We start from the raw sequence: 17545 nt of genomic DNA on the forward strand, positions 1-17545 counted from the left end.
GGGGGTGATAGCTTTCGGAAACGTTTCCCCAGCGCGATGAGTGAAGCATGTCTCGTCCGCGTGGTTAATTATCGTGGCGCTGACTACGACTAGGCGGTGAGGCGAAAGCGATTGTTGAAGCACTACTACAGGAGCATGGGCAAACGTTCTAATGACACGACACATGACGAATGGACACCATAATGTGGCGTTCGGAAGCAAGCAAAAGAAAGCAGGGAAGAACTGAAGTGAGCGCGGGAAAACTGTAAGCAAGTCTGGCATTGTTTTAAACGCCGCCCGTCGGTCCTATTTTTGGCGTGGCGAGTGAAGAGCATTATTCACTTAGCCAGTCAAGTTCGCACACGCAAAATAACCCTTAAACTTGGAAGCCCCATCCGAAAAGTGCCTTCCCTCGTGTTTCGTTACCGTGCGCCGTTGACTGATTGGCCTCGAAACATGATTAATCGCGGAGCGTGGCGTAACGAGCCACCGGCATGCGGCAATTAAATGGACCACCCCGTTCGCACCAGTTTTTTTTTTCATTTGATATTAGCTCATCTGCACAACCGGATGACGGATGTAGTTCCCGTGGCGCTAAAAAATGTATACATCATTCAGCGAAACAGCCTCGGTTACGGTGGCCACTCGGCGCTGAAAGTTTCATTAAACCTCGTGCTCCCATCCCAGTACGGTTTTCCCAAGAGAAGAGCGCCATGCTCCTCCGCACAGTCGTTTGGCTTTCAGCGGCGACGGCGGTGGGTTCATTTCATTTTAGTTCGTAAATTACGTAACCTTCGCTCCTTCTGAGCGCTTCCTCCCCACCAGAAAACTCTTTGCAGTTCTTTGCTCCCGCTCGGTTATTTGCTGCCACATCATCCCCAGCCCGTTAAAACATGCATGAGGAATGTAATTTCCAGCCTGCATCAGCTTTCCGCGTCAACTTTCTTACATCTTTCGGGCGGCCTCTACCGTGCGAGAGTTTTCCTTTGGCTGCGCGCCGAAGGTTGTAGTTGGTGGCCGTTGTTGTCCTTTCGTAGTCAGCACCGTCGTCGTCGTCGTAATGGGTGCAAAAGTTTCAACCAACTCAACCCTGCCGTTGGCATCGTCTTGTCCGTGAGTGTGTATGTCGGAAACCACTTCCGTTTCATTGCCACACCGAAAGGCGCAACCTGTACTTCTGTTCTCGCTCTCGCTCTCTCTCTCTATCGAACCAACCCAAGACGCGAGTGTCCTGTGGTTTGTCATCCTCCTGGTAGGGCGGCTCCTGGCGCCGAAAGTGCCGATGAACCCGGCGAGGCGGCGAACAACAGCAAAATTTACAAGCGGAAAAACGTAAAATTTTCCCTCCACTTGTGGTGCGCGCTGTTGTCTGGTGTCGATTGAATCGATGAAAACTTTCCAAGCGCCCTCCCCGGTCGTCGTCGGTTCGAGCACCGAACCAGCATCGTCAGTTATGCCTGATTCCGGCGCCGGAAAAGCGGCAAAAGCAGAAGAGTTCACGCGAAAGGGCATATCGGATGTGCCACCTTCCTTCCTGGGCCGGGTGCCCGTATTATTGGTGTGTCTGTGTGTCGGTGTGTGATGGGGTAAAAGGATGACTGAACAATTCTCAACCCCATAATAGGATCAAGACCGAAGATCGAGGTTGGGCGACAGAGAGAGAGAGAGAGTGAGAGAGAGAATGCTTTCTTGTCAGCAATTTCCCTAACGTGAACGGCTGGGCGCCTCCATCTCGAAAAGGACCAAGCGCCTCCATCGATCGCTTCAAAGTTTTGTTGTTGCCGTCCCCGTCGTCGGCGAAGGAAGACCGGAATCAGGGCCGAAGTCGGGAAAACCCATCGACTCATGGGGGAGGGGGCCCCATTGTTTCGGGCCGGGCGTGTGGAATCACACTTGAAGCTCGGCGCCGTGTAAAGCGGTGATATCTCGCCGTGAAACATCCATTTTCCATATTGCCCCACACACGACGGGCGGACGGGACGGATCGCGGAGGAACGCTGGTGGTGGTGGTGGTGGGTGGTAAAAATAATAACATCCACCGGAAAACGGAACCACAGCGACCCCGGTGCGGTGCACGGGGAGCTGCTCGGTTCTTCAAGAGTTTCAAGGAAAAAGTTTCGACGTCGAGGCCGGCGCGTTCGTCGCTATGTCCCTGTGTCCGTGCCTCCGGTGAGATGGTGACGATTGTGTGGTTGTGGTAAAGTTTGCGTGGACTTTTGCTTAAAAACGGCGGCCGACGACGAGGCGCTGACGAAATGCGCGAGAAATTGATTGATTATCTTCTGTATACACACCAGGCGCGACGACAGTGCCCGAGGGGTCTTGGGGGGAAAAAGAGACAACACCACGACAGTAGCCCGGTGTACGGAGGGGGGGCCTATTCTTTGTGCACGAGGGATCGAGGGAAAGCGCTCTTACGCTTGGAGTGGATTTTGTGTCTTCGGCTTAGCAGCGACAGCAGCGATTAGACGAAGCCCGCCAAGAGCGTCGCTTTATGGCCCTTGAAAGAGGCGCCGTCGCTGGGCCCCCCCATCTCCGCTGCCCGTCAGATTAACTCACGTGATAGGACACGCTCCCGGTGGCTCTTGCTGGAGTGGCCATACACCGCTTTTCGCAGCACCACTTGTAGCTGGGCTGGGCTACTGTTCTGGTGGAATCGCTGAGGATTTTTCTTGCCTTTCGAAGCCTTAATTTTCCATCCTCACGAGAGGTAGGGAACGGACGGACTGACGGACGGACGGAGCGATTACATCTACTGTCACTCCGGTCCACAAGTTGGGTATCCCAAGCGAATGAAGACGAGAAGAAAAGTTGCTTAATTTGAATTTTAAATTCAGTCCGAGGGCAAGAGGGATAGAATTTTCTTCTACCCCCATTAGGGCGCCTTCACGATTGTGAGTTAATTGAGGAGCCACGAGGTGAGCTGGGCGATTGGGTCATTCGTGGGTCCATAAGTCCGAACGGTGAAATACATTTGCAAATTATCCAGCGCAGATTTGCTATGGCCAAACAGCTGATTGAAATATCAAACTCAAAAGGACCTCAAGGACTTTGCTGAATAAAGTGGAAAATTCAGTTTCCTACAACATCTTTTGGATTTATTGACCCACGTGTTGCACTTCATTCGCAATGACCGGAATCCCGCAAAAGTCAAGGCCTCTGACTCTAGTGTCCCAACCGTCCATTTATATTAAATCTTGGATCCATTAATTCAACAAAAAACGGAACGAGAAATCGCAATAAAAGCCCCGACCCGAGTAGTAAGTGCATTTCATCAGCACTATCTTTCGTTTGCGTGCGTAATTGAAGGACGTAAGCATAATTCCCACCGGCAACTTAACTCAATTACGAGCCCCCGGCACCGTAACGGAAGTGGAATAAAATTTTAATGCTCCTCGCGAGACCCTCGGTGCACCCGCGGCTTCGGAATAATTGTTTTATAAACACATTGCACCATCGCGCGGCCCAACAAAATAAATATATGTCTAGGCCCGGGTGGGGGCCACCATATCTTGGGCCAGATTTAATTGAGCAGTGCGCTCGCTGGCGAATGGTGCTGGAGGTAACCCGCTGGAGGGGTAACGAAGATTGAGCCGAGAGGAGTTTTGAGTTTTTACTCTCCACCATTTTTATGACCATAACACGGTACGTATCCTTAAAGCCGATCGTATCGACTCGCTCTCTCTCTTTCGTTCCGTTCCATTAACACAACCCAGTGGCCCCTGAGGTGTGATGAGGGGAACGGTGGTCAGGTCAGGCACCGCACTTCCCAACTACCCACAACCCGTGGCCACGTGCGGGAAATGCTAAATAATCGATCGAAACCGAATGCCAGATGGCCTCCTCCGTTCGGTGGGGTCGATATTAAACGAAAGCGTGAGGGGCACCGCTCACGGGGTAGGTGGGTGAAAAGCGGAAGACCCCACCCGTCTCACGCGGGCCTCTCACAAACAGCCTACGGCGGGGGCCCAAGCAGCGGCAGCAGTACAAATTGGCAGGATGGCAATTTTCTCACTCGATCACACGCCTTTGTGTGTGTGTGTGTGTGTGTGTGGTTTGATAGCGTGTGGGAGGGCTGGCTGTGCGTTCCACAAAACTCACAGTTGGGAACAACAAAAATAAACTCTCCATTTTCTCGCCGCCAGCAACAGCCCGGACCACCCCCGGGTCCGGCCAACGTTACTTCGCTTCTCCGTTACATAACAGTCTACACGATCGATCGATCGACAAACGACCACCTTGAGGACTCTCCCTCCCCTTGAGGCAGGCACTGCCACCTTGCCACACCAAGCCCGATTAGCGTCTTCATTCAGCGAGCGAGCAAGTCAGATCGGAGACTCATTAGCGGAGCGGACAAGATTATTGCGAACCTGTCGATCGAAGTCGGTCGGGTGCTGCCAATTTCATTAAAGCTACACAACATCGTGCAGGAGAAGCCTCTGCGCGCCGGTACATGGTCCGGTGTGGCCCCGAAATTACCATTCTATCGCCCCGTACGACGGCACGAGACGGGCGGGAAAATCACATTAACCACCGTCGTTCGGCTGGTCAGGGTCACAAAATCGATATCGTTGCCCCGGCGCGGAAGGCAAGGCAAAAGACCGATTCACGGGCAGCGGAGCACGTGGCTCGGAGGACCTCCACATACTGATTACTGACCACAACTTGCACGGCACCACAAAAAGGTATCGGAATCCGTAGAAAAGTAGAAGTGGTTCACCAAGCCCAGACAACGGGCAAACTTTGGGGCCGAGAAGTAGTCCATCGTTTCATCGTGTGCCGGAAGTGCCCGCACCGGGTTGTTCATCAACACCGACCTTTTGCTTCCTTCTCTCTCCCTCTCTCGACGCACAGTGAGAAACCATCGTGGCCGCTCCGTTGTATAGCACAATTTAATTATTGAAGTAATAAATTGCAGTCTCCAATATCTGCGCTCTGTTACGACGGGTGGGCTGAAGTCGGATAGGTATCTCGCGGGGTGGTGTGTCGAAAAATACCGAACAGCAGTCGGCAACGTTTGGTGGGTTTAAGTTACAACCCTATCCCTCCACGCGGGTAACGTCAAGGGTGCTGAAGGATTGGCCTCGAGAGGTTGCATCAAGCGGTCGAGAATTGGAAAATAATGGGTTAAGTGTACAAGTTTAACGCGGCAATCTGCAGCACAGGGTAATTTTCCGCTTAGCGGAGAAAATGCGAGATTGAAAACGGAATCGGACGCACACAGCATAGTAGAGGGTAACGATGGCGAAGAAAAATGAATTCCGTCCGCAGACCAGGAAAGAAAGTCTACCGCCACAGGGAAGTCCGCAGGCCGATGCTAATTGTAGACCTCTTTCGCTCGCGTGGATCGTCGAGATATCCAATCAAAAGAATACACTTTCGTTTGGCATGGCAGCGCAAAACATCGCGCGCGAATGGAAAAAAATGAAACGGCCAATAAAACTACAGCTCAAAAATAGGTAAATACGGCGGATTTGTCATTTTGACAGCTCGCGCGTTCGATGCTAGTAGGCGGCCGACCGACAAATGAAAATCGAAAAAAAGAAACCGAAATCTCTCCCAAAAAGTAGATATAAATAAACCACTCGCCGCCGGAAAAGCGCGTGCTGCTGGGTAGACATCAAGGGGACACCCTTCTGGCCACTAATAGATGTTTGGAAGGGGAACCCCCTACAACAACGTCTCGGCACAAAAAAAAACAGGGTCTTCTCATCCGTGGGGCAACAACATTTCTCTCGATACACAAAGCTCCAGAGTCTTCGTCTTAGAGAACGGCAGCCAGCCAAGACTGCGCGCCGACGACGGTCACCGTTGACAACGGTTGCTCGAGAAAGGGCATCTAGTACTCTTGTCGTGCGCGGAAAGTGTATTGTGGAAAGAGATATACGGGACGCGACAGCTGCCGCCGTCGTGCGGGTGTACGTGGCCACCCGGAACTCGCCGAGAACCGTTCTCGGTTTCAGCTGTGTGAACACACGACTGGATTCTGGCCCCGACCAAAAGAAGACGATCGATCGAGACAGACGGTCTTCGGTGTTGCGCGTTGCGAGTGATGCGATGTGACTTTCTTCGCTCACCTGTCACATGACAGAGGTGAGAGACACAGCTTTCGTGCACTGATCACTCGCCTGTGTGCCACAGCCGGACCTTCTGAACCCTGGACCTACCGAATTACCGAACGAAAAATAGTAATAGTAAGCGAACGGAAGACGCGGCCATCCTTTTAGCGCTCGCACACAAACACACACACCAGCAATCATCAATCGAATGAACTCGCGGAAAATGAGTGTCCACAGGCGAAGGGGCCACTCATCAGGCGCACCACATTGTTACATCATCTCGCGGCCAGCTAGCAGCTGTGCGCCAGCCAGCCAGCCAGCCAGCTAGCTAGCGAGTGGTCCTGACTTCCTGCGGACCAGCGGAAACGGCGAGCCCGCGAGTGAGTGCCTCGAGGTGAGTGTTTTGTTGTCGTCCCCGTGCTCAGGATCAGCCGCGGGCCACCCGTTGGCAGGCGCTTGCGCTTCTCGCCACAGGACTCTCTCTTTTCATCTTGTGCCCCTCTGTGTGTGTGTGTGCAGGTCGGTGGGCTGCCACTTTTGCCGCCGTGTGACACACAAAACATTCCCGCATCAATGACGTCATAGTTGTACGCGCGCCACCGACAAATCGGAGGCTGGTGTGGCATCTCTCTCTCTCGCTCTCTTTCTCACGCAGCCACACAACCCCGTTTGCGGATAGAGGTAGGTAGGCAATGCCCACTGTGACCCACTTTTTCTCGTCCTTTGAATCCGGACCGGGTGACCGTCAAGTCAAGCCCTCTCCTCGAGCGCAAGCTGCACACCAACCGAACCCATCAAATTACCGTTCGATGCGCGATGCCCACCAACCGCAAGCGGTCGGTGTGTGTGTGTGAGACGGAGCGGGACGGAACGACAACAATATATTTTTAGTGCACAACAGCCGCCCAAACACACACACACAGGGACACGGGCACACGGGTGTGCAGTTGTTTTCGATTAGAGAGACCGTGGTGATCATCGTCTCCTCGTTTTGAGGTTATTTTGGTCGCCAAAAGCGACGTCAAGCAGCGCGGCTCGTGGGGCACCGGCTGCTGCTGCTGCTGCGGCGGCTGTTGGCCTAATAATCTGCGCGTCGGTAACATGACAATCCAGACCGTACCGGTCGCCGGTGGTCAGATCTCGCCGTTTCGATTATTAATCGCGCCCATCGCGCGTAGCGCAATAATGTCGGACGCGGGCGAGAAGGAATTCGGGTCAGTCACAGGACCGAACGATGGGAGAGACTAACCCGGAGGAGAGGCTCTGCATAGAACATCGCACCCGCCGCAACCAGCCACCACACCACCCACTTTTCGCCCGGAATCAGAGACGCACCAGTCGCGGCAACACGATTTGCGGTGACGTTTGACAGATGAAAAATATCGTCGTCGTCTGGCGCGCTAACGTCTTCATTCTACAAACTCCCAGCCGTCGTTTTGGTGTGTCAAAAGGGAACCAGAAAAAAAAGACACGGGAATTTATAAGCCCCACCAACAGACGAAAAGGCGACTCTCGACAGGATACCGGTGTATGACGTAGGATTTAACTGACGACTGACAGATTGAAGTCAAAAGGATTCGGCACGGGTCTGGGGAACCGCGCCGTCTATTTGCGGCCCCATCGAAAGCCCCCGATGACTCCGACGACGCACAGCGACAAATCGCAGCCAATAGCCGTCAATCGATGCGGGAAATTGCATCCGCATGATGTGCGCGCGGAGCGCATGTCGTTCCTCGTCGTCGTCCCGACAGAATCGGGGCGGCCAACAAAAAATGGATGCACCACCGGTGGGCAGGTTTCCACCACTCGCGGCTGTGATTCTCTCGGAGTTATCGTTTAATTAAACATCGTTCCGGGCAGTTCCTTTGGGGGGCCCGCGCCTTTTGCTTAGATATAATGCATCAAATGTGTAGAAATGTTTTCAATCAAATATCGAGACTCGCCTGCTCTTGTCCTCCTGCGACCGAATCGATAAAATTGGATAATTCAATCACGATCGATCGGCGGGGGCTGGAGGAGGAGGTCGCCCGGTGGCACAGAAAAAGCCAAACCCGTGTTGTTGGCTCGCGGGTATAAATAGCACCGGAGCTAAAATTGAGCCCACGGCGAGACTGCTGTTGGCCTCCGGTTGCAGAAATTATGGGACCGTCGCGTACAGAGAAATGCTGCGCCATCAGCAGCCATCATCACGGAACTGCCCTCTCCTCTTGGCGCGCCCAGCAATTATTAAACACCCATTTATTATCCAATCTACCTGAGGGTGGGTTTACACGGTTATTTGACTATTTTTAACCAACAATTAATGATGGATAGATTAGTGGGAGCTTTGGGGGCCACCGAATTCTGCTCAACCCTGATGTTCAGCTGCCAATTGCAGCAAATGGTTTAGAATATGGAATTGCATAACTCATTTACGAAGCCCGAATTCATGCTTGATGAACTTTCGTGATCGATTCCTTATGGAAGATGAATCTTATTCTCGAAGGATCGGATGTGTGTCAAGGACCCCTGATTTATTCAATTCTGTGCAATGGAAAATGGGAAATACAAACCCAAGCGGTTCGTTAAGGCCTACGGAACGATCGAACTAATTTTATGAAGGATAAACTTTCTGGATAAGTGACTTAGAAAGAAGAAGATGTGCCTTCAATGGAGTAGGGTTCGCTTTATTTTTATTATTATCAGAACGGAAAAAGTGTTCCACTCAAGATGATGCACTGCCCGACCCGGAGTGATCTACGCCACAGTTGAATGGCTTGTAATAATTCAAAGTTGCTCTTTGAAACGTGAAAAAGAAGCAACGATAATTGGGGGCGCGCACGGGCGATTAATAATAATTTACTCGCCCGTTTCACCTTTCATCGACGGGTTTCGGGACCCAAACAGCAGCCCGCCTTTAAACGGCCGTCTGCCCTGGCACCAAATCATCATCATCATCAGGGAGCGCACCGTCTTATCTGCCAACCAATATGCCTAATCACTTGCACCAGAGGTCTCTGTGTGTTTATAGTCGATGTTTTTAATTTTGTTTGCATAATATTTTATTGCGATCATTTGCCGCGGTCCGCCCACGAACAGCCAGCCAGCCAGCACCCCCGTGGTGTTGTTTACCGGGTGCGCGAGCGGGGAGTTATGTACATATTTTCTCCGATGTTTACTCTCTACGATGCTGCTGCTGCTGCTGCTGTTGATGTGGTTTGCTTTCCTCCTGTTTGACCCGGCATCTGTTTGCTTCTTTTAACCGATCGAGCGGATAAACGCGATATTTTTTGGCCGCTTTTTGAAACAAACGGTGGCCGCGTGTTGGCTTTTCTTCGTTGTTGTGTTCGTTCACGCCCGCGCTTGCGTCGCCAAGATGGTTGTGGGGGCCCCAAAAGCGGCAAGGATGGTGCTGATTATGACGCGTAATGATAATAACTCCGACCACCGGTAGCTCCGGCCTGTTTTCTGGTGCCTCTTCCTCCCGAACTCGCTGCTGCTGGGAGTCAATAAACGTGTCACGTCGACTCGCTAACTGACAATTTGATTACCCTACCCGCCCCGCCGTGAATTCTTTGAACCTTCGATTTCCCTCTTTCTTACGCTCGCGGACCAACCAAGGAGGAGGACCGAGGCTGCGTTAGCATAAACATTGGCCCGAGCTTTGGCGCAGCAACATCTGCTTAGCATCAGCGAAACCGACACGACCGGGAAAAAACCAACCGTCGATCGAGCCAAAATTTAGAACATGCCCGCCGCGGGGGCTAATTTCCCTTCCGTTTGGTGGTGGTGAAAATTATCATGTACCCACCCCCCGGACGTACGGCGGCAGGAGTGCAGCGATGTGTACAAGACCTGTCCACGGAACCGGGCACACAGCGGGATAAAATCGACCGTGGTCGAGGATTGAGAAATGGGTGCATTCGGAGAAGGTGCGCGCCCGCAGCACTATCGATGAGCGGCGAGCGTCGAGAAATGGGATCGATTTTTCTGCGCAATCTTGTCAACCCGATTTGGCACAATCCGGCGGCGACTGGCAGAAACTGGTAAAACCCGTAAAGCACGGCTCGGGTCTATTTGCATCCGTGTTCAGTGCGAAGTCAAAGTAATTAATCGCCCCCGGGTTAAGGGCTGTCAGACGAAAGTACGATCCGCACACGGCGCACCGGTGACGTCAATCGGTTCGCCTGGCTCGTTATGTAGCGTCAGTGTGGCCATCCGTACGCCATTCGTTCGATCACTCAACCCAAAGTGACGTTGAGCCCATTTGACGCGTGAAGGAAAATAATAAAATCCTTGCACCTCTGTGGTTTTTTGGGGGCCATTCGCGGCGCGGCTTATGCTGCTCAACAATCGTTGGAAAATTGTCGGAATGCTTTCCGCAAAAAGTCAGCTGGTCCTTAAGGCCAAAGTTGGGAGTAGAAAATGACACAATAGACAACGTGCCCGGTAATTAGCGTAAAATGAATTTTAATTACTGATTTTGGGCGGCTAATGTCCCTTTCGTAATTCAAACTGATCCTCTCTTTAGCGGCATTCTTTATGTGTTGAGTAATGGAAATTATTCTGCCAATGGACCAATTGTATATTCTGAGTGTCAGGGTTTGCTCGATGATCCCTCAGGATTTTCAACTGAAGTAGACCGCGTAAAAACAGAATCTCGCACCGACCAACTGGCATTTGAATCTCTAACCGGGTAATTCCAGTTGACCTACCCAAATCCCAAAGGTTCTGGAGCTTTCTGGGTCAACAGGTTTCTCTGCGAGAATGCTCTGTGCACTTGAATTAGGCCAATAAGAGAATCTCTGGCGAATATCCGCTAGATCCTCCTACTCAACCTATCAAGGCTTTCGTCTAGAGAAATCGAGGAATTAAAATGCGCCCCATAATTGTAGTCGTTCGTCGGCCCAATGTTTACTAGTGCCCGGGGATTAAAGTGGTTGTTGGGGTGTTCCAGTGCCTCCGAGCGTCCTAAGCTCGACGCTCGATGAGCGCAGTGGAAAAGTTGGCCCAACAGTCTGCCCAGTTTCAATAATTCCTCAGAAGAGGGCCCTGCGCCAGGCGCAGGAAAACAAAAACAAAAGGCCACCACACACCCGGGCGAAGGGAGGGTGGACTAAAGAATCCAGAAGTCCCAAAACTATGTGGTGGAAACACGGACAGACGGACACTCTATTGTGCACCGATGGCTCCAGGATGCACGCTCGGAGTCGGGAAGGCGGAGGTTGTTTCGCTAACCGAGCGCTGGGCTGGGCTGGGCCCGTTGGTGGTGGTGGTGTGTGTGGTTATCACCAGTGCACCTTTCTGCCTTCGCCGGCTGGGCTTGCCGGGATTAGATAAAATGATGCGAGCTTATAAATAGACCAGCTCCACATCGTCCACCGTTCCACCACACCCGGGTGTGTCCCAATACGGCATTCGGTTCGGTGCGCGCTGTGAGTGGCCGCCCTATCATAGCCCTCCTCTTCCTTGGCGCTGTCACCGGGGTGTGGCGGATAAAAGACAAAAACCTGATGCTGGTGGGAGCTCCCTCCGGGGGTCTCCTCGGTGGGACGATGGCTGGGGTTTCAAACGAAAAACTGACCACCGTCGACAGCATCATCAGAACAAGAGATGTACCAGAAATACCTTCGCACAACACAGTTGGATCGGTCAGAACCTAGGATCGGCCAGTTGGTGGAAGCTCATTCACATCAGGACCACCACACACCTGGCGAGCTGGATCCTGGATCCTGGCTATTGCAAAATAATTCCGCCCATTCGTATGAGATTGGTTCTTTCATCGCACGGAGAGCTGATGTCTGCATTTGACAAACACACATACTCACGTCCAAGTTTCCGCGCTTTTCCTCCTGCTTTAAGGAGGGACATGGGTTTCACTTTTTTCATATCCTCATTTAAATGGGCGCCCGACAACAGAAAGCAAAATGTTCGACTCTCGTCCCAGTAACACCCAGTCACACGGTGCTGGCAGCCAACCAACCGGACCGGCGGACCGGAAAATGAGGCACACACACACACACTGCATTAATTAAGAGCTGTCCGCGTGTGTGTGTACCTTAGGGCGGCGACTGTCTCCGGACCTGCTCGGAACCGACAAGCCGGTGCACAGAATGCACATCTCGCCACTGCCGATGAAGAGCAAACTCCAGGTACCGCAGAGCCGTGAATGCTAACGAGAATCACGGGAGTCCGAGAGATTCACTCAGAGGCACTGACAACGGCGCTTGCATATGGGAGGCAAAACATGACCATGTGCCGCCGCCGCCGGTTGGTCGGTCGGAAGAGATTTGGTGTTGTACCTTTGCCAAGTTTCCTTTTTTTAGCTCCTCTCTTGCCGTGTTGGAGACATCGCTCGGCTCGTGAAGATGAAATTTGGTTGTTGGAAAATCAATTTGTCCGTAGCCGAGAGGCAATCGAGTGCCAAGAAATGATTCCATAATGATGGACACAGCCGGCCATTGTTGGACACACAGCGCCCCGGGGCACCGAGCAACGATGTCTCGGCTGGACTGCTGACCGAGATCATTGGCTCACAGGACTATATTGATAAGCCGTTTTAATTAAATATCTCATCCCCGTTTCGATTCACAAAATCCGAAGGATTGCGCTATAGAAAACTGATATTTGTGACTTTAAACGTCGGTAACGGTACGGATCAGTGTGGCGATAAGTCGGCAACTAGAATTGCGACTTGGAAAGGATCTTTCTGAGTACTTAAGTTATTTTGAACCTTAACAAAGAAGAGAGCCTTTCGAACATACATTTTGTTGCTCAGTTGTCCTGATGACGTCTGTCGCACTTTGGATCCGATCCGTGTATGGACAAATTATGAAATAATAGTTCAGAATTTAACTTGCATATCTAAGGGCAACCGTAGCAACCGAACGACAATCCAGCGTTGCGTGTGCAACACACAGCATGTTGCGGATGTCGTTGTGTGTCGCAAACCATTAAACTTCCTTGGTTCCACGGGCGCCGATGACGTGGCGAATAATCCTCGGCTAAGTGGCTCACGGTTCTGGGAAAGTTGACAGTCGAAAGTACTTCATCCGCGTTCGCATTGAGCATGATTAATGAGATTTTCTGGACTACTCCCTCTGGACCAGATGGCCCCCGACGCGGCGGCGGCGTCGCTACTTTCTATTCGCATAGTTTCCGACACTGAAAATTATTTACAGTTGTGCCAACCGGTGGAACCGTACCGAAGAAACTGCGCACTCTTTCTCTTCCTCTCGCTTCCTCTGCCTTCTGGGTTTGACTTTCCGTGGAGGAATCAAGCAGTCGATAACCTTGGCCGAACCTTGGCACCGGACGATACGCGGACGCTCATTTTTAATGTGTTTTCTAATTCTTTCCGAATTCTTTTGGCAGGTTCCCTATAACACCCACCCACACCTTCGGGTCAACGTCCGAAGGTGGGTGTTGTTGCGTGCGGGTGCCGCCGCCTCAAATGTGGCCGAATCATGCAACATTTCCCCAGCACCAGCAGCGGCCGGCCATAAAACACAACATTCATTTGCATTTTGGCCGGCCCGGGGTGGACTCTACACTAATTCCCAGTGGCGGCGGGGCTAATGGGTCGACCTGGTCACAATATGTCACCAGCCTTCCTTCGTTCCACAACAGCGCGGAGTCTTGGGCCCTGGGGTCCCTGAGAGATCCCCAGTCTCTGGTTGTGAGGATGAAAAATTAAAATTTATGAAAAATCCGATCCGCACCATTACGCGCGGCCGAGTGCAACAAGATGTGCAGATGCAGCCGGGCGCCCGAGACCTGGGCGTGCCGGTTCTCCGTGTGCCCGGTGTGCGATCTCCTTTCTGACCGTTCGAAAACGTGACGAGAACGTTCAACGAACACGACTGTGCGGGGTGTGTTTTACATACTTTCCACCGACCGGCCACCGAGAAGAAGGAGAGACCACCGTTGCAGTTACCAATTCCTGACCCCCGCTTTGGCGCGCAAGCATGATAAATTTCTCGCAAATGTTAATTGTAGGAACTTTAATTGAAATGCTGTGCGCGTAAGGCTGCTGCGTGATGATGGACCGCCGGTCGGCTGGCCGACGGTCCGGGGTTTATGAATTTCGAGTGGAAAACTAAACACGACAACCATCGCCAACGCCATGCCGTGGCCTGGTCTGACCGCTCATCCGCATCGGTACGCGCTGATTCTATTTTGCATTCCATAATTATGCTACAGCAGTAGCTTGTCCTGTGTCCTGCCCTCTCGGGAACGGCCGGAAGACATGGCCACAGCGAAAATGGTTTTACACAGCTAAAACACACTCGCTGGTGGTCGCAGATTTTCTTGGAACCGAGAGCCAATGAAATTCACATTAGACATCCCCCCCGGCCGGGACGCTTCGTGGGAATGTGAACACAGCAGAATGGATACCAAAATAAATTGGCCCCAAAAAACAACCGGTTCATCAGAAACAATCAACCGGGTGCCGGGCGAGCGATGGGGCGGGATTAACACAAGATTAGTGTGATAACAGTCGTTAGGAAGTCGGGCAAAAAGTCCTCATGGGAAAAAGCCACGACGAGCGGTGTCCTGTGCGATAACCGTTCAACGGTAATTAGCAAGCGTTTGAAAGGGGAATCGGAAGTCCCACACCTGGCAACAAGAGTGGAAGGTCTGCCGGATGGTGGTCCACGGTGTGTCCGCAAGGGCCATCGGCAGATTTTCGCCTAATTTATTCCAAACTCCCGCGCTCGGCTCAGGTGAGCACCATTAGCATAAGCATTAACCCCGAGAAGCTTCGGGGCGGAGCAGCTTTCCTTAAGGCGAAAGGCTGAAGGCCGTCGTCCTGGTTATGTACACCATCACGGGAGATACTAGATTGGACTGTGCTGCGGCCAGAAAGTACTGGACCAGTGTCGACACTGCACGGGTGCATTCTTGAACAGCTTTGAAGTCGGAGCGGACAACTTCTGGAATCGTTTGATGTGCCACAAAATGGACCGATTTGGGAGGGTTTTATCTTCTAACTTCACTGTTACCCGATGGAGCCAACATCTGAACCTGCCCTACAAGAAATACCCGGATAATCGTCGAGAATGACGCACACGAAAACACTTCCGAAGCCAGTTCCGATTGTACGGACCAAAGCGATGCGCGTATACTTTGCAGCGACATTTACAACATTTTGTGCAACGCTTTTCCGGACGAGAGCGTCTCTCTCGGACCTTTCAGGATAAAAAGTGTTTAATTAGTGGAGCGTTCCGGCCATTCGGGTGCACTTTAAAAGTTTCTTTTCGCATGAATGGAGGGTTTAACATCACAACTACTAGGCGCTACTAACAAGCGCAACTATCAGTGGCGCAATTGAGTGTTTTAACATCAAACATCACGCGGCAAACTTTTGCACATTCATTACGCGCACCGCGCTTTTATTATTTAACGCTTAATTACTAGCCATTGCGCTGCTGCTGCTGCTGACCTTCAAAAACACGGGGCTTCGGGGCTCCGATCCATCCACCGGCCGCTGCCGGCGGGCGTCACTGCAAAACCGGCCCACTATCGGTGGAAAAACGAATCAATTCGTCCTAAAAATAAATATTCATGCGAGACAGTACACATTCCGTGAGGCACACGGAAAATCAAAGCACCTCCATCGTGTGGCCATCCCCCCCAGATTGGGACACACAAACAGGCTGCTTTTTTGCATCCCCGGGCCCGGAGGCTTCCCGTGAGGGCTTCATTTCGGAAGGGCGAGCTACCGATCTGTCCTCCACTGAGCCGAAGTGAGTGAGTTCTTGCCGCGAAAACGTCGATAGTGTTTAATAAAACATAAATCGATGCCCGGAGCCGAACCACGCTCCGGCGACGATGATGATGAGGGTGATGGTGCTGCTACAGCATGACCCCCACGAAAGTGTGTGGCCTTCAAAAATGTGCCACTCGCCGTGGTTCATAAACTAATGAGGTTCGGTTTTTTTGCCTGGGTGATTATTATAATTTTAGGACAATGAAAATAATAATTTTAGAAAGAAAAGTATTCATCTGCAACCGGAAAGCCTTCGTCGTTCGAGTGCAACATTTTGCTGCCACCGTTTGTGTGCTCAAGTGGCCCGCTGAGCTACGTCTCGAGGTGTGTCAGGCGATACGGGTGACAACGGTTTATCTAATCTTATCGGGCCAGGTTCACAATGTTTTTCACAACAGAAAGAGGCCTCCACTATTTACCATCTTATCGTCGCACTGGTGGGTTGGTAAATGCTCTGTTGGATCGATCGATTATTGAATATGGAGCATCCAATGCGTATTGTTTGGGAAACAATGTTGACCATAGATAGAGAGATACTTCGCAACAATCGAGTGAAGTCGAGTCGTGGCGTGACTATTTAAAAACAAATACTCAAATCAGCATGAAATTGAGATTGAGATGCTGATTCATTGGAAGAGAATAGTTCAACAAGCTTCCCAATAACCGCTTTCTTCGAATGGTCACCGATTTGCCGGATCGGCAGAAACAAAATCCGAAATCACGGACCCCGAGATGCCGTTATTAAATTCATCGCAGCAGAGAAATGGGCGCTTGGCTTAAAGTCCCTCACCGACAGGTTGTGGCGCCCCCACAGGAAGCCGATGGCCCTTTCCTATGTAAAGCGGAAGGAAGTGGTCACCACCACCCCCGGAAGAAACCGAGTGTGTGGTTTTATAACTCTCCCTGTTCAAAAAGGGAACCATTCGTCGAAGTACCTTCGGGCGGTGAAGTGAGCGGTTGTCCTTGGTGGAAGGGTCTGCTGGCGCCCGATTGACAGGCCACACGGCAAAGGACGCATGCGTACCGTCCGTCGGCGGCAGGCTGCCTCTCAGCCTGCCGCCGGTCGACCATACACACAGTTCGACCAGACCAGCCCAACGAGGACAACGATGGAGACGGCAGCGCAAAGAGCAACATTACTAGCACCACCCACTGAGGGGGGTAAAATAAAAATAATAAAAACAAAGTGGACACAAGAGGCATACGTAGCTTGCTGGTGGTGGTCAGCAGAACTTTCTCCCGCGGCCTGACGCTCGGCTCGGGGGTGCTCCGAAGGTTGTTGTGGCAGGCAGGCAGGCGGCAGTTGCTCCTGCATCTTCGATCGGCACTCGCCCCACTCGACCGCCGCCACTAACCGCTCCGAAAGGGCCCTGTGGTTCTGTGGTGTGTGTGTTGTTCTTCTTTTGCCCTAAATTTTTGGGTAAATTTATGAATGTTCTATTTTCTCTCGCCCGCATCAGACAGAGAGAGAGAGGGAGGGAGAGTACGAAAGAGCGCACAGGCCACAGGAAAATTGGACCACCGATTTTACGATTGTTTTCGTTCGCTAATGATTCACTTCGATGGTGGAACCGTGCTCAGGGCCAGCCAGTGTTTTCCCAAAACCGTTCCACAAACAGACCAACAACCAACACAGGCGCACCTCTGCTGTCTTCGTGTTTCCCCCCTCACGCGAATCGCTTTGGCCCTGCCTTGGAGAGGCAGCAGTCCATGTAAATGACCCGAACCGGATGACGTGAGTGAGTTGCGCGGTACA

General features: G+C 51.9%; 1 protein-coding gene across 1 annotated transcript in view; it reads right to left on the bottom strand.

The window, feature by feature from the left end:
- The window catches only part of LOC128270894 (uncharacterized), a 79094-nt gene that overhangs the window by 26620 nt on the left and 34929 nt on the right, over positions 1–17545 (bottom strand). The window lies entirely within an intron of this gene.

Source organism: Anopheles cruzii, chromosome 3 (genome assembly GCF_943734635.1).
Source record: "Anopheles cruzii chromosome 3, idAnoCruzAS_RS32_06, whole genome shotgun sequence".
Taxonomy (NCBI): domain Eukaryota; kingdom Metazoa; phylum Arthropoda; class Insecta; order Diptera; family Culicidae; genus Anopheles; species Anopheles cruzii.